This window comes from Rattus norvegicus, chromosome 18, assembly GCF_036323735.1.
Source record: "Rattus norvegicus strain BN/NHsdMcwi chromosome 18, GRCr8, whole genome shotgun sequence".
Classification (NCBI taxonomy): domain Eukaryota; kingdom Metazoa; phylum Chordata; class Mammalia; order Rodentia; family Muridae; genus Rattus; species Rattus norvegicus.
The window spans coordinates 69,391,097-69,415,359 of record NC_086036.1 but is presented as its reverse complement, the minus strand read 5'-3'; the positions used below and the strand labels follow the sequence as shown (position 1 = coordinate 69,415,359).

General features: G+C 43.4%; 1 long non-coding RNA gene across 1 annotated transcript in view; it reads left to right on the top strand.

The window, feature by feature from the left end:
- LOC134483050 (uncharacterized) overlaps window positions 1-18,527 on the top strand; it is a 30,886-nt gene extending 12,359 nt beyond the window's left edge. Inside the window, exon 2 of the long non-coding RNA XR_010059882.1 lies at window positions 17,223-18,527. This is a non-coding gene — a long non-coding RNA (uncharacterized LOC134483050). The remainder of the gene's footprint in view (window positions 1-17,222) is intronic.
- The last annotated feature ends 5,736 nt before the right edge of the window (window positions 18,528-24,263 follow it).

Below are 24,263 nucleotides of genomic sequence, written 5' to 3'. Positions count from 1 at the left end.
CTCAACAGGTGGGAGGAAAGTGAAGCCCAGTTATTTATTCCCCTGCCGTCCATTATCTGACTGGAACCCATTGCTCCTCCCTACTGAACACTACAGTCCCTGTCAGATGGCCCTTGCTATACTTGGTCTAGCTTCTAATACTCAACCCCTTCTTTGCTTCTAAGTTGCGGTGAGGATGTCAGTGAATGGCGTCTGCTGCTGCAAATGAAAGGCACAGCCCTGTACTCTGCCGTGTCCCATACAGCAGAGTTCAGCGTCCATTCACTGAACATTTCTAAATTTTACCCAGTGAGAAAAGCGCCATCTGCTTCTCCACAGGATGCTAACAATACAGACCCCAAGGGTTCCCTTCTGCCTTGGGACCTTTGTACATTCTGTTTCCTTAGCTATGAAAGCTCTTTTAGCTTCACTGTTTCTACATGAATATTCAAAAGGCTTACAAAACACTTCCTCAGGAGACCCTGCCCTCCTCTCAAAGCTGGTGTTACACAGCGTCATTTCTCACATATTCTAATAGAGCTTTTCTTCTTTTAAAAATGATTTAGATTTTTTATTTTATGAGAGTTTTGTTTGTGTATGTAAGTGCACCACATGTGTGAAACGCATGAAAGAAAAGAAGGCCAGAAAACAGCGTTTTGATATCGTGGAAATGGAGTTACAAACTCTTGGGTGAAGCCATATGGGTGCTGGGAACCTCACTTAGGTTCTCTGTAAGAGCAGCAAGTGGTCTTAGGCACTGAGCCACCTCTCCAGCCCCCAACCAGATTTTTTAAAAAATTATTTTTATTTATTGTTTAACGTTCCCTTTAAAACTTTATCACGTATAGAGCAGTCACTGGTCACATGTGTCTGCTGGACATGGTGACTCAATGTAGCCCAGTCCAGGAACTGAGCTGTAAGCTTTTGCTATTTTTTACTTAATTCCAATTAAAGAACTAAGGTCAAAGTTGCCGGTAAACTCGTAAGCGTGTTCGAAACTACTGGGGCATGTGATCAATCTACTCTGTTGCCTATAAACATGTATGAATCTATATAGAGATCAAGTACTTCTGCTGAAATGTATTTACTCTAAAATATAACTTTTCCTGCCTTCCCCCTTTGCCACTTTCTGATAATATTTAGGGTCTGTGTTAGTGAGCTTTCCATTTCTGGGACAAAACACACAAGATAACCAATGTAAAAGGAGGAGAAGCTTGTTTGATCTTGTTTTGAGGTTTCCATCCACAGTTGCTCAGGTCAGTTGCTCTGGGCCTCTGGTAACACAGTGGTACCATAACAGAGCATTTAACAGAAGGCTTATCACTCAAAGCCCAGAGGAAGATGAGGAGTAGGATCAAGGATCCCAATATAGAGAAGGGCACTGACCCTGGAAACATGGTCAAAAGCCCATGGCTCAAGACAGCATAGGCTCTCGAGAGAAACCTAAAGACTGTTGTTTTTTTTTTTTTTTTTTTTTTTTTTTCCACGTGGAGAGGTTTAATGAGAGAAGAGTAGAAGAAGAGAGGAAAGGCGGCTGGCCATAGGCACTTGGAAGAGGGGGATGAGGACAAGAACAGAGAAATACAAAGAGCAAGAGGGGTAAGAGAGAGTAAGACAAGACTGTTGTTTTGCTAAATGGACATGCTGTCAAACTTTCTTCTAAACATTTACTCGTATCTGTGTATTAATCAGTGTTGCTCCCAATTGTGCCTCACATGACCTTGGTCAGAGAAGCTTATATTTTTGCAGTGAGCATCAGTCATTACGGAGATTCATACCTGGTCAGAGCGCTGAGAATAGGTGATTTTGGAGCATTGGGACATTTATATCAATCATGTAAGGCTCAGTCAACATCCAGAGAAGAAGCAGAAATAAGGTAAGAGTCAGGGAGGAGCGCTGGGAAATGCTGTCTTGATATGATGTGACTGTCGCACTGATGAACTTGTAGCAGCTATGCTTATCGACACAGGATCAAGCCAGTCAACATTCCAGCCTGGATGGAGAAGGGACTTGTGAAGCTCCACCCCATCTAAGGAGTTATTGGCAACAGATGGCTACTTGGGGTGGGGGTGGGGCCATTTTTCTTCAGGGGTGTGGGTGCTGGTAGGTTGCCCACACTTTCATGCATGTCTTCACATGATTGCGTGTGAGAACATCACTAATTGAGCCCAGTGGGTAATAAAAAAGTAAAAAGAAGAGGCTATGAAGACGTGAGGGGGACATGTTGGGAGGGCCTAGGGGAATGGGAAGAATGTTTGGAGGGTGGATGTGATCACACCACACTGCATACGTGAAATTGTCAGAGAATAAAGAAAAATATTCCAAAAAAATGTTGATTGCATGTTGAGACAATAATGTTCCAGATCTACCAAACTAGATAAAATATGTTTCTAGAGTCAGTTTGCCTATTTTTACCTTTTAAAGCAGGATCATAAGAAAACCCAGAATGCCGTGTGTGGCCACATTGTCACCTCTCAGGATCTATGTGCCTCTGGAGTTGGGTGTGAGTTGAAAGAGGGCAGTTTTCTCACCCCCTGTCTTTTGCCATAGAACAGGCAGCTTCCTAGGTGCTCACACATGTGTGAACGGATGGCTGGGTGCTCTCTGACAGCAGTGCAGTCTTAGGAACGGCTATGCCTAGAGAACCATATTTTTATTGGTGTATTTATATCTCTTTTCTTTCAGTGGTGGAGATCAAATGGAGGGGCTTGTTCATGCTAGGCAATGGTTCTCTCATTGAGACACATGTCCAGACCAATCTGTCCTCAGGGTAAACATTTCGGGTAAAAATGATAAAGCAGTGAGGTTGATGAGGTCCCAATGTGTATTCATCTCCCGGAAGTGAAAGCGCTTAACTTGGTAAATCTGGGCATCATACTTAAACAACGGCACAGACCACACTCTGGCATGGGCTGGGAAGGTACCGGCCACAAACGAGTAGATCTTTCCTTGGTGGGTATGAGACAAAATATTGGGTGTTTTTGAGAGATGAGGACCAATAATGTCATCATGTAAAAATATACTGTGTTGCTAGTAGTGTTTATTCTCCATGATATCTATCTATCTATCTATCTATCTATCTATCTATCTATCTATCTATCTATCTATCTATCTATCTTTGTGACTTAGCCCTCCTTTGTCCCAACTAGGTCACCTTTGCCATTTGCACTTCTGGTTGCAGTGAGAAATAGATCCTTTTTTTTACACCGGACAGGCTGGCTAACTCATGATCCCCCTGCATCAGTCTCCCTTGTGCTGATATTAACTGCTATGCTACCGCGCCTGCTCTAGTTAATTTATTTTTGTTGAAAGTCCACCATGTTCCTAGGAGAGCTGCATTTCAGCTCTCCCATCTCTGCCTCTTTAGCCTCAAGCAACCCCTCAGATACGCCAAATACCATTCCCTGTAGTCTGTCTTGCCCGCTGAGTTCCTTTCTCCACGGGAAGGACACCACGCAGACACAGGCCAACAGTGACTTCACGTTTTTAGAGCTAAAAATCTTTCCAATGCTCACCCTGCCTGTCTGACTACTAATTCCGCGAGGTCTGAGTCATCGGAAGGATCATGGGGACTTCCCTGGCACTCCCAGTCTGGCCACTCTGCCCCTTCTGCATTTTTCACAGATTGAAGACCAGCCAAATCCAGGGTCTTACTTAGGTTCATTCTGTTAATGCCTTCCGTAGTGCTGTGACCTACTTAAGCTAAAGGGAAACAGAAACCCCGAAGGAAATGTTCCGGCAGCTATTTCCTGGGTAGAAATAGGTTGGGTACGTGTTAGAGAGAAGCCTGGGAACTCTAAGAATTGTTTTGGCTGGAGACAGAAGAACAAAAGGGGGACGGGTGTGTGTGAGTGGAGAATCATTAAGAAAAACGTGTTAGACTCCAAAGTGCTCTTGGGGGATGTGATAGTTCACACAGGGCGGGGTCCGAAGAAGCTTCTCAGGGGCGGATCCAAGTGGAGGTTCCATTTCCGGTTTAGTTCCGACTACCAGTTACCCACTCAGTGGCTCTGAGCCTAAAGCCATAGATCTGAGAGTTATTAAGCCAAACAACTACTGTGACTGCCACCATAGTAAATTAACAATATTCTGACACATAAATGACAGCAGAGTTAGGAAAAATTGTTTAATGGCAAAAGATGACAGGTGGAAACAGCTTCCAGCCAAGAGCTGAAACATCTGCTTTTTATCTTGGTTTTGTCAGGATTTGACTTCTACCGTAAGACTTCTCTAAGTCTCGGTTTTCTATTTGTTCAGTGACTGGTTTTACCTCAAGGACCTTAGCCATGTCTATATGTTGGTTAAGAGCTCAGGTAACTTCCATTTCTTTTCTTTTCTTTTTTTGTGTCAAGCCAGGAGAGGGAGGGAGGGAGGGAGGGAGGGAGGGAGGGAGGGAGGGAGGGAGAGAGAGAGAGAGAGAGAGAGAGAGAGAGAGATAACTTCCATTTCGTTTTCCCTCCATTTTGCTGGAGATGTTTGTAGATGGGGCATAGAAAAAAATGCAAATATTTGAATGGATCCCAAACAGAAATATACCTTTGATGTATACTGTAGAGCCTCTGTGGCTAGCCCTAACACGAGTCACAGGCCTCTGCATACTGGACGTCCCGCCCTGTAAGCCGATCCTTCTCTTATTTTCCTGTAAGATACAGAAGTTCATCTGTCTCCGTGGATAACCCAGGTAACAGGATCGTGTAATTCACCTCAAGACTTTCTCCACTTTATTTTGCCATTCTTCCTCAGGCTTATTCTTTAACACCCCACATAGTGCCTGCTGAGTGCTTGCTTCTGAGTGAGGCAGAGGAAAGAAAAGAGTTAGAAAAACTACGTTCCTGCGTAGTGAGGGAGACAAGGCACATGGAAATCAAAGGTAAACAAGAAAGCAGGTCACTGTGTAACTTGTCTCAGATGGGTGGAGTAATCATTATTATGGGGTACAGGGAGGAAATGATAGAGTAGGCCAGTTCTGAACTGGCCTGGATTTGCCATCTGTGATGCTGGCTACCTTTTTGTGTCAACACGGGCAGGCAATGCATTTGTTTGTTCAAACGACAGTTTAGATATTACTGTAAAGGTATTTTTATGATACAATCACCACTTAAACCAGTACCCTCGGATCACAGAAGATCATCCTGTTGGATGTGGACAGGACTCTTAAGCCACTGAGAGCCTTGAAAGGCTGGGATCTAGGAAGGAAGAAAGTCGGCCTCCACTCTCAAACTGTGACATCACCTCCTCCCTCTGCATCCAGTGTGTGAGCCTACCCTGAAAATTCTGGACTACAGCTCTTACCATCATGAGAGTCAATTCAATGAGTCTCTGCCTCTCTTCCCTTTCACTTGCCTCTGCTCTCTCGGTAGCCTGTTGGGTTTAGTCTTTGGAGAATTCTGACTAGTGCAAAGGACACTGATCTCTCCTCCAGTCCTTTCTATTGGCCTCTAAGGGTACAAGCAGAGTTGGTATATCTTAATATGCTCACTGAGTTGTAATCTCATTGATTCTTTATTTATTGAAGACTTTTTTTTTAATGGTGAAACACTATGACCACAAAGCAAGTTGGGGAGGAAAGGGTTAATTCAGCTCACACTTCCACAGCACTGTTTATCAGGAAAGGAAGTCAGGACAGAGACTAAAGGCAGGAAGGAACCTGGAAGCAGGAAATGATGCAGAAGTCATGGAGGGGTACTGCTTACTGACTTGCTCCTCACGGCTTGCTCAGCCTGCTTATAGAACCCAGGACCTCCAGCACCGCCCACAATGGGCTGGGCTTCTCCCCACTAATTAGGAATATGACCTACAGGCTTGTCTGCAACCGATCTTATGGAGGCATTTTCTTACTTGAGATTTCTTCCTCTCAGGGAACTTTAGCTTGCGTTAGGTTGACATAAACTATCCAGCCCAGATGTCTACTAGTGTTGTAGGTTAAGAGAGTATGGTTTTCATTTCTTTAATAGGTAATTTATTGCTTCAAGAGGGTGGCCAACTGGGCAGTAACCAGAGCGCCACCTACAGCAGAGTGGAGGTTTTGAAACCAGCCTGTGTATGTCTATTTTCTATATGGACTGTAATTTTCTCATTTATACAATGGGGATAATAAAAGAACTTACGTTTTATGGTTGTTTTTTGAGGAATAATTAGGCTAGTAAAATATGCTAAGTGTTTTTGGAATACTCAAGACAGTTACCACTTAATATATGTTATATATGTTAGCTATCTTTATGGTGGCTTTGAAGAGACGATGACAACTATTACTATGGGATTTGCCCCAGGCTGCTCAGAGTCTAATTGGTAAGGGCATTCATTTCTAATTAATAGTGTGATTCATGCACAATATTTCTTCAGGAGGAAAGAAGATAAGATTTCAGAGCAGAGGGCAGCATCATGGAAGTGACAGGCAGAATACTGGTAGTGCAATGAACCGGATCCTCAAACTATGAGCCAAACGTCCTCTTCCTCCCTTGTTTCTTGTCAGCTATTTTTTCACAGCGATGAGAAAGATGAGTAATGTAACTTGTCTCTTGGAGAGAAGTGGTGGCAAGAGAGAAGCTGAGGCCCGAGCCCAGGGTACTCTCTGGTCGCCTGTTTTAAGTTTTTTCCCTTTCAAGTACCTCATTTTCTAGCTATGTTGTGAACGAGAGGAACCAAGACAGGTGCTGTTCCCTGCATCCTGTCTCCACAGGCTCGTGAGGGTTGTAATGACTGCTGATTGAATTGATGATCCAGGTGCTTCTCGGGCACTGCCTTTCACTGCAGGACTAATCAGAGCAAATGAGCCCATCATCTTAATGCTCTGTGTTGCTTTGGCCCTCAGCTAGGTGAGCCTATGATACTTGCGATCATAACGGATCCCTTTCTCGTAATGCCAACGCCTAGATTGGTGGCATTGCGTGGGTGCCCTCCTAGATCCTAGATCCTACTCTGAGTCTGGGTGGCTGTCCTTCTGTGTTTATTTCTAACTTAAGATGTGGGTACGGAAGAACTAGACATGTAGCTGAGAAGATCGAAGACAATAAAATCGAGAAGATTATCATATTCATGATCTGGTTCCTTATATGGCTTCTAGGTAGTAAATCTAATCTCAATCAAAATATCAGCTTTTTCCCCCTTTATTTTGAAAAATATATTTTTAATTAATTATTTGAGAAATTCAAACACTGTATTTTGATAATATTCATCCCCATTCTTTGTCCTAAATCCTCCAAGGTCCCTCATCACCTCCTCATTCCCTCCCAACTTCCTTTCCTTTTTTTCTTTTAAAATAACCTATCAAGTCCAGTGCATGCTTGTAATATATTCATGGGTGTGGGCCATCCACTGGAGTGTTTGACTTAAGCTCCACACCCTTAACGAACACTGTCTCTTTTGCAGAAGCCACCAACTGCCAATATCTTCAGTTAGAGGTGGAGGCCCATGAGCCCTTTCCTCTTCTGTGCTATAATGTTGACCGTCTTGATTTTGTGTAGATCTTGTGTAGGCTGTCATGAGTTCATGAGTGTGACAGTTCCGTCATGTCCAGATGACACTGTTTCACTGCGCTCTTCCCCGACTACTAGCTCTTATAATCTTTCTGTCCCCCTTTCTGTGATGGTCCCTGAACTTTGGGGAGAGTGACTTATGGCTGAGCACTCCCCCGATACTTATTCTATGCACTTGAGTTAGTTGTGAGTTTCCGGATTAAGCACCAGACACTGACAAAGAAACTTCTCTGATGTATGAAAGTTCCATGGAGATATGAATTTAGAGGGCAGTTTGAAAGTATGTCCATTTAACAATAAAAAAATTAGCAGTAGGTTCACCCCTGGGGCCTGTGAGCTCTCCAATCATAGGCTCTTGACGAGAATTTATAGTACCAGGCATACATATTCTTCTGTGGAATGGGCCTTAAATCCAATTAGGAAGTAGTTCATTATTCTCATAACATTCATGCTTGTACTGTGCCTATATTAATATGGGTTTGCTAGAGGATATGTCCGTCTGTCTGTCTGTAGTTGAATGGCATACAGGCCATAGTCTTGCTAGCCTACCAACAGAAAATCCAAGAAGCCAGTAATGGTTCTCTAGAGAAACAGAACTTAAAGAGTGAATGTTAATCTCACTGAATGATAGTGAAGGCCATTACCCATGTCCTTTGAATCCTATTTTTGAACATTAGTTTGTACAGTTAGTGTCTCAGCTCATCTGCAATATAAACCAGAAGTCTGAAGAACTATGTTCTAAAGTCAGAGAAAGAATGGACTTGCTAGTGAAAGGAAGAACAAGCAGGCAAAGAGAGGAAGCTTCCTTCTCCCATGTTCTCTATATAGGCTGCCAGAAGAAGATGTAGCCCAGATAAAGGTGGATCTTCCCACCTTAAAGGATATGAATTAAGAGTGGATCTTTCCACTTTAGAAGATCCAGATTTAAAATGGGTCTTCTCAGGCTGGGGAGATGGCTCAGCGGCAAAGAGCACTGTCTTCTTTTCCATAGATCCCGAGTTCAATTCCCAGCAACCACATGGTGGCTCACGACCCTCTATAATAACATCTGATGCCTTCTTCTGGCCTGCAGGTGTACATGCAGATGGAGCACTCATATACATAAAATACTTAAGTAAAAAACTAGATCTCACTTCAAATGATTTAATTAAGAAAAACCCCTCACAGGTGTACCTGTCTACTTGGGCTTAGGTTAATTCCAGATATAGTCAAGTTTGGCAGCCAGGAATAGCCATTGAGGAAAGAAAATACAAACACCTAGACAAACACTTTACAAACATAATATGACAGAAACACGCATTCAATTCCCATTTCTGCATCTTGTCACTAGCTGTAATTGGTATTTCTAACTACCTTCCTCCACTCTCCATTCTGTATTTCCTCCACCCTTAGCAAGCACCTCAGCAGGTCTTGCTTGTTACTTTTCCTGGTGGATTTACTCTGACCTTTATTCCTGAAAGGTCTGTGCCCCCTGTCATCCTGCTTGGATTAGATTGTTGTAGTTTCCCGTTGCTTTTAATCACATGACACCGCAGCGCTAAGAGACATCCTAAAGGCTCTCCTGCACTCCAGACATAGTCTTGCTTACTTATTGTGGAGAAGCAATCCAGTTTCCCTTTGGAAATTCAGATCAATCACCCATCCTAACACTGTTACTCCTTTATTAAGACTATAAGAAGTAACTAACTGTGAAGGAGTTTGAGAGCATCAGAACCCCAGAGTGGGCAGGAGAAAGTCTGAGCTTCTAGTTCAATGGAATGCTTGTTGTGGTGTCTCTAGGACAGAGTGCTCCAGTCTCTGGAACCAAAACTTCTAGGCCGGCAGAACTTAGGGTCACAGGGTTAGGAAGCAAAAGTTTTCCTAGTGGGCCAAAAGGGATGATATTGCATGGAAGTGTTCTTTTTTTCTACCCCATTGGCTCCTGGACACATGAATTCTGGCTATGGGAAAACCTGTATCATCAGATGCTGATTCAAAGCATATACTGCCTTCTGAAGAACCCTGCCTCAGCCCTCCATGCTTCTGCATGCTGTAACTGTGTCTTCAAAAGGCCATTTTAGGGGCTAGACAATGGTTAAGAGCAATGACTGCACTTCCAGAGGTCCCGACTTCATTTCCCAGCAACCACATGGTGGCTCACAAAAGGCCATTCATCTTTCTGTCAGGCCAGCTGCTTCTGGATGGTTGGAAACACAGTAAGAACAGTGGATTCCCTGGTCATGGGACCTCTGTTGGACTCCTCTGTTAAGTGAATTCCTTGTTCAGAAGCAATGCTTGTGTGGAATACCATGATGGTGGGTAGGGTACTCTGTAAATCTATGGATGGTAGTGTTGGCAGAAGCATTATGTATAGGAAAGGCAAATCCATACCCAGAATAATTATCTTCTCCAGTAAGGACCACGGAAGTATTGGTTCAGTGCAGTCAACTTGCTACCAGATCATTATGCTGTCACCCATATCTGGGGCTTAGTGTTGGTTACTCTGATGTGGGCAGATCTGGTACTCAGCAACGGATGTATCCAGGTCACCCTTGGTGAGCAGAAGTCCGTGTTGTTTCACCAACCCATAGTCCCCATCTCTGCCATCATGTCTACTTTGTTCACAGGCCCATTGGGGAATGACAGGGATGGCTGGGGAAAGAGGTGCTTTGTCTGCAGAATAGGACATTCTATCTACTTCATTAATGAGCCTCTCCTCTGTCTGAAGTCACCTTTTGATGGGCATCAGATGGAACACATGTATCTGTACATCGTTTGCCCATTCAGAGAGATCAGATCTTTACAAACTCCTTCTCCAAATGTTCTTCTCACCAATTAGTCAGTCATGCTCTTTCCAAATCCTAACCTCAATTTATTTGCTGTAGTCCATGAATCCATGAATAATCGGACATCTGGACATTTTTTTCTTTCAGACAAAAATGTATGACCAAAATATATATCTGAAGTTCTGCCCACCGTGAAGACCTTTCTTTGCGGGTGTCTTTAAGGGTTGTCTGAGAAAGGGGTGGTAGTGCTACAGCTGTCGACTTCTAGGTGGTGTCTTCATGATGTGAGGAACCATCAGTGAACTAGACCCTAGTCTGCCCTTTCTCAGTTAACTGATCACAGGGAATATCTTGTCAGGCTGTGGGCGCATGCTCGGCAGCAGATGGCACTGTAATAGGGGTAGAAACTATAGGCATTTGGGCAACTTTTTTGTGTAACCTGCTTGCACCTTCAGATCTTGTTCAGGCCTGATCACGTACATACTACTTCTATTTGATAATGGTTTGCTGCTGTGCACATCCTATTATATGGGTTGGTGGGTCAGACAATCGCGGGCAGCTCAGAGTAACTTGGTGGTCCATTGTCAAACATTCAGTTTCCACTAAGACCCAATAGAAAGCCAAGAACTGTCCAGAATAGTTGTCTGCAGATGGTGGTAGAGTCTTATTCCCAAATCCCAAAGTTCCCTTCTGTAATTCACCAAAGGTTCCAAACAGCATCCCTATCTGTCCTTGACGTCTCAAGTACCATTGAGTCTGCTGGATCACATAGTCCAAGTGCTAAAGCACCATGCACAGTAACCTGGACCTTTTCTTACTCCAGGCTCCAATCCAAAATGGCAGCTTTCTGAGTCATTCAGTAAATGGGCTAGAGTAACACACTCAAGTGAGGAATATGCTGTCTCCACAATCTAAATAGCCTCACTAAACATTGTGCTTCTTTCTTGGTAGTGAGAAGGTCCAGGTAGACTAATTTATCCTTCACTTTAGAAGAAATATTCTTCTTCATGTCCTACACCATTGGAATCCTAAGAATTTCAGTGAAGGCACTTGAATTTTGGCTGGATTACTTCCACCCTTTGATGTGCCTATGTGTTACCAATGAGGCCAGAGTAGCAGTCACCACCTGCTCACTTGGTCCAGTCACCATACAGCCATCAACGTAACAGATCACTGTAGTATTCTGTGAAAGAGATAGATGATCAAGATCCCTTTGACACAGGGCTGGACAGTTAATATATCCTTGAGGTAAAGCCGTCAAGGTAAATTGCTGGCCTTGCCAACTGAAAGCAAATTGCTTCAGTTGGGCCTTCTGGACAGATGCTAAGAAAAGGACATTGGTAGAACAGTAGAAGGAGTATATTTGTCTCACAGTTTGAGGGTAGTTTATAGGGGGTGATTCTGATAATTTGATTTAATAGGGAATCCGCAGTACTGATCCTGAAGGTCCTGTTCTCTAATTGGCTCTTGATTCATGAATAAAAATGTTGGCCAATGGCTAGGCAGAAAAGGTGAGACCTACAGGTTCCTGCAGGTAGGAGAGAGATGCATGGAAGAGTTTTATCACCATCCTTGGAGGGAGACAGAGCTCCCCTAACTGGGCCTGGAGTAGAAGGGAAGGATTATGTATGCCCAGTCATTGCTAGCCAAGGCATTTTGAGAATAAGTGGTGTGTGTGTGTGTGTGTGTGTGTGTGTGTGTGTGTGTGTGTCTGTCTGTCTGTCTGTCTGTCTGTCTGTCTGTCTCTCTCTCTCTCTCTGTGTGTGTGTGTGTGTGTGTTTATGTTTCTTCAATTGGGGGATCTGAGATAACTCCTGGGACCTGCTGCGAACACAAGGTGGAGTAGTGAAAGCTACAGGCAACAGCAGTTCATCACTCTGGGGAAGGCATAGCACAAGAGGCAGGTGGCAGCTGGTCACACTGCAGCCACCTTCAGGAAGAAGAGACAGGTAAACGCTCATGCTCAGCTCACTTTCTCCTTTTTCTTCAGTCTTCGGTCATTGTTCATGATATGGCACCTGCCTCACGTATCTTCTCACCTCAGGTAAGTCAGCCTACAAACTCCTTCACAGTCAAACTCAGAGATACGTCTCCTAGGAGATTCTACATCCTGTCAACAGCTGTACCATGTACCAGGAGATGTGTTAGTCTGCTCAGGTAAAGATACCACATCTGGTCCAGTGGCTGCAACTGGAGTCACTACTTGATTGAGTTTTTCCATAGTCAACCTCCATTCTCCATGAAGCATCCATCTTCTACACTGGCCAGATAGGAGAGTTAAAGGGAAATTACATCTTATTTCAAGTCCTTGACGGTGGCACAAAATTCTGCTGTATTTGCAGGGATAAGGTAGTGGTTTTGCTTCATTATTTTCCGTGGCAGAGGCAACTCCAGAGGCTTCCATTTAGCTTTTCCAACCAAAATAGCTTTCACTTTAGAGCTCAGGTAACCAATGTGAAATTTCGTCAACTTCTAAGTGTAACTATCCCAATTATTCATTCTGGAACTGGGGAAATAACCACAGGATGAGTTTGGGGACATACTGAACCCAGATTGAGTGAAGTTTCATTTAAAACTCCATTAATCATCTGACTCTCACAAGCCCCTACTTTAACTGGAGGGCCACCATGTTTTATGGTGGGTTCTTGAGAATCAGTGTCAGCTCAGAACCAGTATCCAATGGGCCCTAGAAAGTCTGTGTCCCCCATTGTACAGTTTCCCTTGCAGAAGGCCATCAGTCCCTCTGCGGAAGGACTGGAGAAAGGTTAATCATCAAAGTCTTAGGTATTTTATCAAGGCCCTTTCTCAGGGGAACCTGGCCATCCATCCCTTCATTTAGGGATTTCTGGTTTGCAAACTGGCTCAAGCCTGGAAATTAATTCATTGGCTGACATTCCCTTTTGCCATGGTTCAATGTAGCCTTTCTTTAATTTGTTTGAGGAAATTTCTGCTTATACAGATTAAACAAAACTGTGGTAGGCTTTCTATGCATTTTATCCCCGAAAACACCATGACTGATTTGCACGTAGAAGGGTCCAGAGGAGTCAAGCCACTATAAAAACCACTTTCCCTGTGCTGCCTGCTGTGGGCTAGGCCATGGTGGACATGGCTTTGGGTATGCTGGTCATTATGATAGCTACAACCACCTATTCTTTGGTGATTCAATGCTGCCACCTGGCCCTTACTACTTTGTGGCCCCAGTTAAACACATTGCATTTAATCCATCCACCTGAGCAGCACTGTCTCTGACTCTAAGGTCTGGAAATGACTGACAACAAAACTCTTCAAATGTGCTGGCGCCCCTCTCACCAGTTTATGTCTTATAGGATTCATGAAGGCCATGTCTTCTGGGTCTTCCCACTCTAGCACTGCAAGTTTCCTGAGCCTTGAAATCCCTTCATCAACACTAAGTTAGGGGATGTTAGGCATCTCTAACTCCTTTTCAGTAGGCTAGCTTCTGATAGATGCTTTAGGTAATCATTCAAACAAATTTTTGACACAATTAAAAAAAAACCCATATGAGCTTTCACATTAAACCTAGAATCTCCACTCCGTGAGCCCATATCAATAAACTCAGCCTGATTCAGTTTTATGTTCCTTCCACCATTACCCATTTCCTTAAAATCTATTTCCACATACATTCCCCATATTTCTGCTTGAGTGAATTAGCACCTCCTCATGGACTACACTTTATATCTCCCACCTAGGGGCCTGCTTAGCCTTCAGTCTGGTTATATGTCTGAAAACAACATTTGGTGGGCCCTGAGAGACATCAGTAATGTCTGACATCTTTTTCAGGGAATGTCACTGCTGGTTTAGCAGACAGTGAAGGATCAATATCTCCATTTGAAGTCAGAAAAGGCAATGTTCCAGTGGGTGAGGGTGGGAGTACATCTTTGTTGAGGGTGGAGAGACTACTTCCTCAGATGAGACAAACCCTTGAGAATCTGGGTTCAAAGTTAATTTAAACTCCATAGGGTCCTCTCATACATCTCCATCCCAAGTCACAGGATTCCATTCTTTACCAATGAATACTGTTTAACTGCTCACACCTTCTGAGGTGTGAATCCTCTTATAATTCAGCCAGTCTTGTAATCAGGGCTTTGGTTTGATTCTCTGCAATTTGAGTTCTGTGCCTGCTGGAGAGAAGGTTCTCTTCCAGGATCCTGTGCAACTGAAGTTGGTCAATTTCATCACTGAATTCATTGCTGTCCTTTATTGTATTTTAAAGATGCCACATGTTGGTTAAGTTTTAGAGTGGAGCTCATTCTTTTCCTTTGTCATTTTATCCAGGAATGCTAGAAGCCACAAACCAGCATCATAACATCCTTGTTTTCCCATAAATACTCAAAAGTTTCATATACAGAGTCACCAAATCTGTTGCCTCTCTCAATTGGTGAATCAGGATAATCCAATGTATTTGTTCCTTTACAATCGTAAAATGGTTCACAGCACGGGCTTTCAGCAATCCTCAAGCTTTTAGGAGTGGCTCCAGTAAGTGGAGAGGTTTCAGTAAATGCAGGTGTTGGCAAATTGGAAAGCCTATTCCAGATACTTAAAAAATTCATCCTTATACTTCTGTTGTTCTAGAACCACTTCTCGTACCAAAAATCTATGTTAGTCAGGGTTCTCTAGGGAATAGAATTACTGAATATATATATGTATGTGTATGTGTATGTGTGTGTGTGTGTGTGTGTGTGTGTGTGTGTGTGTGTGTGTGTGTGTGTGCTTTCTTTGGGGTGGGGGTTGCAAGGGCAGAGGGTGACTATGGAGGGGCAAGGAGATGAACAGGATTGGGGTACATGATGTGAAATTCACAAAGAATCAATAACAAGTTTAGAAAGTGTGTTTTCCCACTTTAAATGTTCTAATTAAGAAAAATCAACAACACCTCCCCCAAACCCTTATAGGTGTACCCAGCTGCTTGTATTTGAGTTAATTTCGGATGTAGTCAAATTGACAGCCAAGAGTAACCATCACTCTCTCTATGAGCTCATCTTGCCAGGCTGGTCATTATTGTAGGTCCCAGGATTCACAGGTGGGTTAGACTGTCAGTGACTTTTTCCTTCAACAGTTTATGTAGTATCTTCTGGTTAAAGACTCTAGACAACAGGGACAAAGCTTCATGGTATGCTAGTTTTTCCATTTTTAACATTATTATTAGTTCTTTGTGAATTTTTTACAATGTGTTCTGATTGTCTTCATACACCGCCAACCTGTCCTAGATCCTTCCTCCTTCCTCCCTTCCCCATCTTCTTTTGTCCTTTCTTATTTATCAAGACCCATTTGTGCTGCCCAAATATTCTTGGATATGGTTTTCTATGAGAGTGTGGTTGGCTTACTGGGGGCTAGAGAAAAATGATGCTCCCAGTGACTAATGTTTCTCAATAGCTTCATGATGAGGGGTGAAATTTCGCACCAACTCTCCTGTGTTGAGCAATGGCAGCATGAATGTTACTGGTGTGTCTTGAGCTTGCACAGGTCTTGTGCATGATGTCATCACTGCCATGAGTTCACATGTGTAGCTGTCCTGATGCATCCAGGACACACTGTCTCACTGTAGTCATCCGCTGCTTCTGATGGCTCTTACAGATTTTCTTCCACAATGGTCTTTGAACGTTGGGAGGAGGGGGCATGCTTCCATTCCCTTTAGGGCTTCAGGGAATATATAGGGTATATGTTCCATTTAGGGATAGGATTCTGCAGATTTTATCTTCTGCATCTTGACCAGTTGTGGGTCTCTGTGTTAACCACCATCTGCCAAAACTAAGCTTCTTAGGTTGGAGAGATGGCTCAGTGGTTAAGAGCACCTGGGAAAGAGAGTCTCTGGAAGAGACTGCTCTTCCAGAGGTCTTGAGTTCAAATCCTAACAACCACATGGTGGCTCCCAACCATCTCTTCTGGTATGTCTGAAGACAGCTACAGTGTACTTATATATGATAAATAAATAATCTTAAAAAAATAAGCTTCTTTAATGAGAATTGAGAGATGCCTTACTCTAGGGTATAACGTATGTTCACAGGAACCAGTTTAATACTGTGTTCATTTAACAGAATAACAGTAGTAGGTTCTCCTTTAGGGCCTCGGACTGGTCTAGTCATAGGTTCTTGGACTGATAATGGTGCCAGCTAGGAATCTCCTCTTGTGGAGCAGGAGTTAAGTCTCATCATAAACTGGTTTGCAAGTGGGCATTTCTTGCCAGGTCAGTCATTATTGTAGCTCACAGGGTGGACAGCTGGGTAAGACCAATGACCAATTTCTCATTTGGTAGAGTACATTGGTAGGACCTTCCAGCATTGTAGAAAGCAGCCAACAGGGAAGAAACTTCTAAGTTAGTATCAGCTTGATGCCTCCATGTTTTACAACTCAATAGTGTGGTATATTTGACAGGAGGGTCTTACCACCAAGTTCTGGAAGGCAACCAAGAGCTTTGGCAATAGCCTGTATTGCTTTTGAGGTCTATGGAACCAATTTATTTTTTTATTTGTGAGTTTCTGATTTCTAGTGAGGACATTGGTGCCCTGTCATAGGGTAACTTCACTTTCACTTTATGTATGTATATATATGTATATATGTATGCCTGTATGTATGTATACACACATGAATACACACATACACATGTTCTTATGATAGCAGGTTTTCACATGACATTTTTCTGGAAAGGTCTTTAGTGTTATTTATCCATTCATTCTCATATTTCTTCCTCCATTATGATAGCCCTCAATCTCCATGTAACTCAAAAGAAAGGGAAGCAGGTATAAAAATATGGACATCATCACTTGAGTGAGGAGATGACCTGCACAGTGGGAAAATATTTATCAGTTCTACATCTGACAGAAAGGTAGTATCTAGAATATTCCAAGAACTAAACAAGTGAAATATTGAATATACTGCCTGGGGTAGTGGGAATTGTTAAAGCCTTTATGGAAATCAATGAGAGAGTTCCCCTAAATGCTGTATGACATTTGGTCACCTACCCAAAGAACCTTTTATTCTATTTCAGAGATATTTCCCCTCCTCCATCTGAATTTAACCAAAAGAAACTGAAGAAGATACAAAAATATGGAAAGACTTCCTATGTTCATGAATGCGTAGGATCAATACTATAAAAATATCTTACCAAAAGCAATGTACAGATTCAGCGTACTCATCAAAATTCCAATGTATGTTTTTGCAGAAATCTAAAGAGAATCTTAAGTTTCATATAGAAAGTCAAAGATCCGGGATAACCAAAACAACCATGAATGACAATAACAACAACAACACCCTATGGGAGACAGCACTATGCCGATTTTAAGTTGTACTGAAGAGCTATAGTAATACAAACAGCATTGCACTGTCATGGACACAGTCACTGATCAATGGAATAGACTTGAAGAGCCACATGTAAGGCCACACTCCTACAGTGACCTCATTCTTTTGGCAAAGAAGCCAACAAAACCCAATGGAGGAAAGAAAGCATCTTCAACAGACAGTCCTGGTCAAACTGGATAGCTACTCATAGAGGAATGAGACTTGATCCTTAGCTCTTATCCAGCATAAAATTCCAAATGGATCAAGGACCTCACCATTAGACCATGCACCTTGAGTCTGATAGAAAGTAATGTAGGGAATAAGCTTGAATTCATCGGCACAGGACAGGACTTTCTGAATAGGAGTCCAACAGCACAGGCCAACATTTAATAAATGGAACTTCATGAACCCAAATGTCCAGCAGCTTACACAATTGAAAAAATATTTACTAGCTATATATGACAGGAGTATATAGTATCTAGAATATTCAAAGAAATAAGCAAAGCCTAAACATAAAGAAAAAATAACTCAATTAATAATGGACACAGAAGCAAACATCTCAAAAGATAAAGTGCAAATGGCTGAGAAACATTAAAACGCATTCAACATTAGCTGTCAGGGAAATAAAACTTTAAATTTCTTTGAAATGTCATCTTATCCCAGTCTGAATGGGTAAGATCAAACAAACAAACAAGCAAACAAACAACAAATATAAATGCTGGTGTGGATGTGGTAAAAGTGAAATACCGGTTCACTGCCTATTCACTGCTTGAGTGCAAGCTGGGGCAGCCACTGTGAAAATCAGTATGGGGCTTCCTTAAAACCCGAAAATAGATCTATTCTATGATCTATCTCTACCACACTTACTCATACACACAAAGCTCGGTATATTCTACTCCAGAGATGCCTGCTAATTCATATTCTCTGATGCTCTATTCACAATAGCCAGGAAGCAAACAGCCCAGATTTCAGTCAACTGATGAATGGACAATTAAAATGTATTGTATTTACATAATGTCATATTATCCAGTTATTAAGAGAAATGAAATTTGCAAGTAAATGGATGGATCTGGAAGCAATCATGCTGAGGAGTTAAGCCAAAACCAGAGAGACGAACATCACATATGTCCTCTCATTTGTGGAGGTTAGCTTTCAATCTTCAGACTTGTGCTTCATTTGGGATTTTTGAAATAACTTAGGAGCCCTGAGGAGGGGACTTCAAAGGAGGAGAGATACAGCTTATGGTAAAAAGGGTTAAAAGGAAATAATGGGGTGATGACGACGACGATGACGATGACGACGTTTGTCTCTGACTTCTTTTTTTTCCTTTTTTTCTTTATTAACTTGAGTATTTTTTATTTACATTTCGAATGTTATTCCCTTTCCTGGCTTCCGGGCCAACATCCCCTTAACCCCTCCCCGTCCCCTTCTATATGGGTGTTCCTCCTCCCATCCTCCCCCCATTACCACCCTCCCCCCAACAATCACGTTCACTGGGGGTTCAGTCTTAGCAGGACCAAGGGCTTCCCCTTCCACTGGTGCTCTCACTAGGATATTCATTGGTACCTATGAGGTCAGAGTCCAGGGTCAGTCCATGTATAGTCTTCAGGTAGTGGCTTAGTCCCTGGAAGCTCTGGTTGCTTGGCATTGTTGTACATATGGGGTCTCGAGCCCCTTCAAGCTCTTCCAGTTCTTTCTCTGATTCCTTCAACGGGGGTCCCGTTCTCAGTTCAGTGGTTTGCTGCTGGCATTCGCCTCTGTATTTGCTGTATTCTGGCTGTGTCTCTCAGGAGAGATCTACATCCGGCTCCTGTCGGCCTGCACTTCTTTGCTTCATCCATCTTGTCTAATTGGGTGGCTGTATATGTATGGGCCACATGTGGGGCAGGCTCTGAATGGGTGTTCCTTCTGCCTCTGTTCTAAACTTTGCCTCTCTATTCCCTCCCAAGGATATTCTTGTTCCCCTTTTAAAGAAGGAGTGAAGCATTCACATTTTGATCATCCGTCTTGAGTTTCATGTGTTCTGTGCATCTAGGGTAATTCGAGCATTTGGGCTAATAGCCACTTATCAATGAGTGCATACCATGTATGTCTTTCTGTGATTGGGTTACCTCACTCAGGATGATATTTTCTAGTCCCCTCCATTTGCCTACGAATTTCATAAACTCATTGTTTTTGATAGCTGAGTAATATTCCATTGTGTAGATGTACCACATTTTCTGTATCCATTCCTCTGTTGTAGGGCATCTGGGTTCTTTCCAGCTTCTGGCTATTATAAATAAGGCTGCGATGAACATAGTGGAGCACGTGTCTTTTCTTTCCCACATACCATATTAACCACATAATTAAACTTTACCATTAAGGATGAATGTAATTCCTCTGTAGGATTGGATAATCAACCAGTACAGGCCTGGACAGAGGAAGAGAAACTAACTGCAACCAGTTCCCTCCTCAGTCTACAGTATGAGACAACTCAAGGGACACAGGCATGTTGTGGGGCTGACTTCCACCCTCACAATCCCCGTATATACCTACAAAGCAACCACCCAACTGTGTGTCTGGATCCAGTCCTGAGAGAGGACAAATTGATGAGATAACAGAGCAGGCTCAGAGCAGCCTGAGAGCTGTAGGTGAGTCGGTACAAGGAAGCTTGAGAACAACAGAAGGTGTGCTTTCTGTCCTTGCAGTGTCTGGTTTCTGAGAAGGATCCCTATCTTAGAGTTTTATTGCTGTGAAGAGAGACTATGACCGTGGCAACTCTTACCAAGGAGAAGATTTCACTGGGGCTGGCTTATAGTTTCAGAGGTTTAGTTCATCGTCTTTGTCGTAGCATGGTCGTAGGGAGGTAGTCATGATGCTGATGATCAGGATGATCAATCATTCTGGTTAGGCTTGAGCTTCTTACACCTCAAAGCATACCCCCACAGTGACACACCTCCTCTTAGAAGGCCATGCTTACTCCAAAAGGCCATACCTCTTAATAGTATCATTCCCAACCGGATGTAGATCTCTCCTGAGAGACACAGCCAGAATACAGCAAATACATAGGCGAATGCCATCATTAAACCACTGAACTGAGAACGAGACCCCCGTTGAAGGAATCAGAGAAAGGACTAAAAGAGCTTGAAGGGGCTCGAGACCCCATATGAACAACAATGCCAACCAACCAGAGCTTCCAGGGACTAAGCCACTTCCCAAAGACTATACATGGACTGACCCTGGACTCTGACCTCATAGGTAGCAATGAATAGCCTAGTAAGAGCACCAGTGGAAGGGGAAGCCCTTGGTCCTGCCAAGACTGAACCCCCAGTGAGCAGGATTGTTGGGGGAAGGGTGGTAATGGGGGGAGGGTGGGGAGGGGAACACCCATAGAGAAGGGGAGGGGGAGGGGTTAGGGGGATGTTGGCCCGGAAACCAGGAAGGGGAATAACAATTGAAATGTAAATAAGAAATATTCACGTTAATAAAGATGGGAAAAAAATAGTATCATTTCCTATGACCAAGCATTCAAAGGTATGAGTCTTAGGAGGTCATTCTTATTAAAACCACTCTGACCAAGCATTCAAACACAGGAGTCTTTGGGCGTCATTCTTACTCAAACCACCACAGTCTCATATGTTTTCTATTAAAGCTCACATATCACTCTTCCTCACCCATCTGATTTTTTTCTGGAGCACCCCTTTCCTCAGGTCTCACCCCGAATCCAACAGCCAGTAGTGTTTGTAGCTCCCTGAGCTGACACTGTAGGTCAAGGGGAAATAAGACAATCTCTAGGATATGTTATATGTTATGTGTTGTGTTATGTGGTATGTGTTATATGTTATGTGGTATGTGTTTTATGTTAAACAGCATTGCTCTTGTGCTTTGCTTTATTCTTCCCCTCACTCTCCTTCTAGTCTTGGTTTATGCCTTCTCTAATAGGCCTTCTCTCCCTGTTCCTTATTCATTATATCTATGTTTCTTTTTTTCTCCAGATTTTAGTCCCCTCCTAGTCTACCCTCCAACTGTTCCACATCCCATTCCTCCTCCCTGTCCCCTCCCCCATATCCACAAGGATGTCCCTGCTCCACCCACCCCACCAGACCTCTAAATTTCCTGGGGCCTCCAGTCTCTTGAGGGTTAGGTGCATCTTCTCTGACTGAACCCAGACCCGGGAGTCCTCTGCTGTATATGTGTTGGTGCCTCATCTCAGTTAGTATATGCTGCCTGGTTGGTGATCCAGTGTCTAAGAGATATCAGGGGTCCAGGTTAATTGAGACTTCTGGTCCTCCTACAGGGTTGCCCTCCTCCTCGGCCTCCTCCAGCTTTTCCCTAACGGGGGTCAGCAGCTTCTGTTCATTGGTTGGGTGCACATATCTGCATATGACTCTTTCAACTGCTTGTTGGGTCTTTCGGAGGGCAGTCATGATAGGTCCCTTTTTCTGAGCACCCCATAGCCTCAGTAATGGTGTCAAGTCTTGGGGCCTCCCTTGAGCTGGATCCCACTTTGGGCCTGTCACTGGATCCTCTTTTCCTCAGGATCGTCTCCATTTCTATCTTGCATTTCTCTCAGACAGGAAAAATTATGGGTCAGAGTTTTGACTGTGATATAGTAACCCCATCCCTCAACTGATGCCCTGTCTTTCTGTTGGAGGTGGTTTTAAAAGATTCCCTCTCCCCACTTAGGGCCTTTCATCTAGGGTCTCCCCCTCTTTGAGTCCTGGAGTCTCTCACTTCCCAGGTCTCTGGTACATTCTGGAGGGTCCTCCCAACCTCCTTTCTCTCAAGGTTGCCTGTTTCCATTCTTTCTGCTGGCCCTCAGGGCTTCATTCCTTTTCCTCCTCCCAATATCAGATCATGTTCCCCTCTCCCCACACCTCCATCCCCTTTCCCTCCCCTGTACCTCCTTCCCTCCCCCATTGTGGTTGCTTTCTTCTCCCTCCCAAAGGGAACTGAGGCATCCTCACTTGAACCCTTCAACTTTGACCTTTTTGAGTTCTGTGAACTGTATCTTGGTTATTCTGTACTTTTTTTTTGGCTAATATTCACTTGTTAGTGAGAACATACCATGCATGTCCTTTTGGGTCTGAGTTACCTTACGTAGGATGATACTTTCTAGTTCCATCCATTTGCCTGCAAAACTCAGGATGTCCTTGTTCTTAATAGCTGAGTAGTAGTCCATTGTGTAAATGAACCACATTTTCTGTATCCATTCTTCTACTATGGGGTGTCTGTATTGTTTCCAGCTTCTGGCTATCACAAATAAGGCCACTATGAACATAGTGGAACATGTGCCCCTGTGGCATGGTGAGGCATCTTTTGGGTATATTCCCAAGAGTAGTATTTCTGGGTCTTTAGGTAGGTCTATTTCTAATTTTCTGAGGAACCTCCAAATTGATTTCCAGAGTGGTTGAACCAGTTTGCAATCCCACCAGCAATGGAGGAGTGTTCCTCTCCCTCCACATCCTCACCAACATGTGTTGTCACCTGAGATTTTGGTCTTAGCCATTCTGATTTGTGTAAGGAGGTATCTCAGGGTCGTTTTCATTTGCATTTCTCTGATCACTAAGGACTTTGAACATTTCTTTAGATTTCTTAACCATAGGCATTTCCCTGTGCTCTTCATCTTCTGGTTATCCATCCCCCCCCCATTGTCTGGTACTCGAATTCCAGTGTTGCCTCCTCTGGGAAGACGGTCACCATCTTAGGTAGTGTGCTGGTTAGTGTTTTGTCAACTTGACACAATCTGGGTTCATCTGGGCAGAGGGAGCCTCAGTTGAGTAGATGCCTCGAGCAGATAGGGCTATGAAACATTGTCTTTATTAATGTTGATGTGTGAGAGCCCAGCCTTTATGGGTGGTACCACCCTAGAGAGCTGGTCCTGGGTGATATACCACCAATGTAAAGTAAACAAGGCAGTAAGCAGCACTTTTCCATTGCCTCTTATAAGGGGACTTTCTAGACCCACTAGTGGTTAAAATGACACAGAGCCTTATTAATATTTATAAAGGCTTAGGCCTTTAGCTTGGGCTGGCTTATCTAAGTTCATCCTGTTATCCTAGTCTACCACTGGCCACGAGGCTGGTCCTTTACCTCCCTTTCATGGCACTGCCTCTGTCTTCCCATCTTCACTTTCCACCCACTTCTGACTCTTCTCCCAAAGCCTTTCTCAGTCCAGAAGTCTTGCCTTCCCTTTCCTGCCTAGCTATTGGCCATCGGCTCTTTATTAAGCCAATGAACAGGTGGAGGAGGAAGAGTGTTTACAAAATACTGAGGCAGGCAATGAGCCATGAGGATAACAATACCAACATCTGGCCAGTACTCAGCTCTCTGCTATTCCCCAGTCAACAATTGAATATACAGAGACAACTTTCATGTAGTGCACACCAAGAGCTTCTGCTTCGGTTTCTGCCTCCAGGTCCTTGTCCTGAGTTTGCACCCTAAGTTCCCTTCATGATGGATTGTGATTGGCATGTATAGGACAGATGGAGCCCCATCCGAGCCCAAATGGTTTTTGGTCAGTGTGTTACCACAGTAATAGGAAACCAGTAGAGCAGGTGGAATTCTGAAGTAGCTGGTTCTTCTGTAGTTGGAATGGCTTAGCCTCTGCAGTGAAGGTCAGTTTCCAGGTTTATGTTTCTTTGCTATTGTTAGATATCATAAAGCCAGAAAGGAAAAGTTCAGTTACTATGTATTTAATAGGTCTTTGTCTTAGGATTTTACTGTTGTGAACAGACACCACAACCAAGGCAACTCTTAATTAAGGACAATA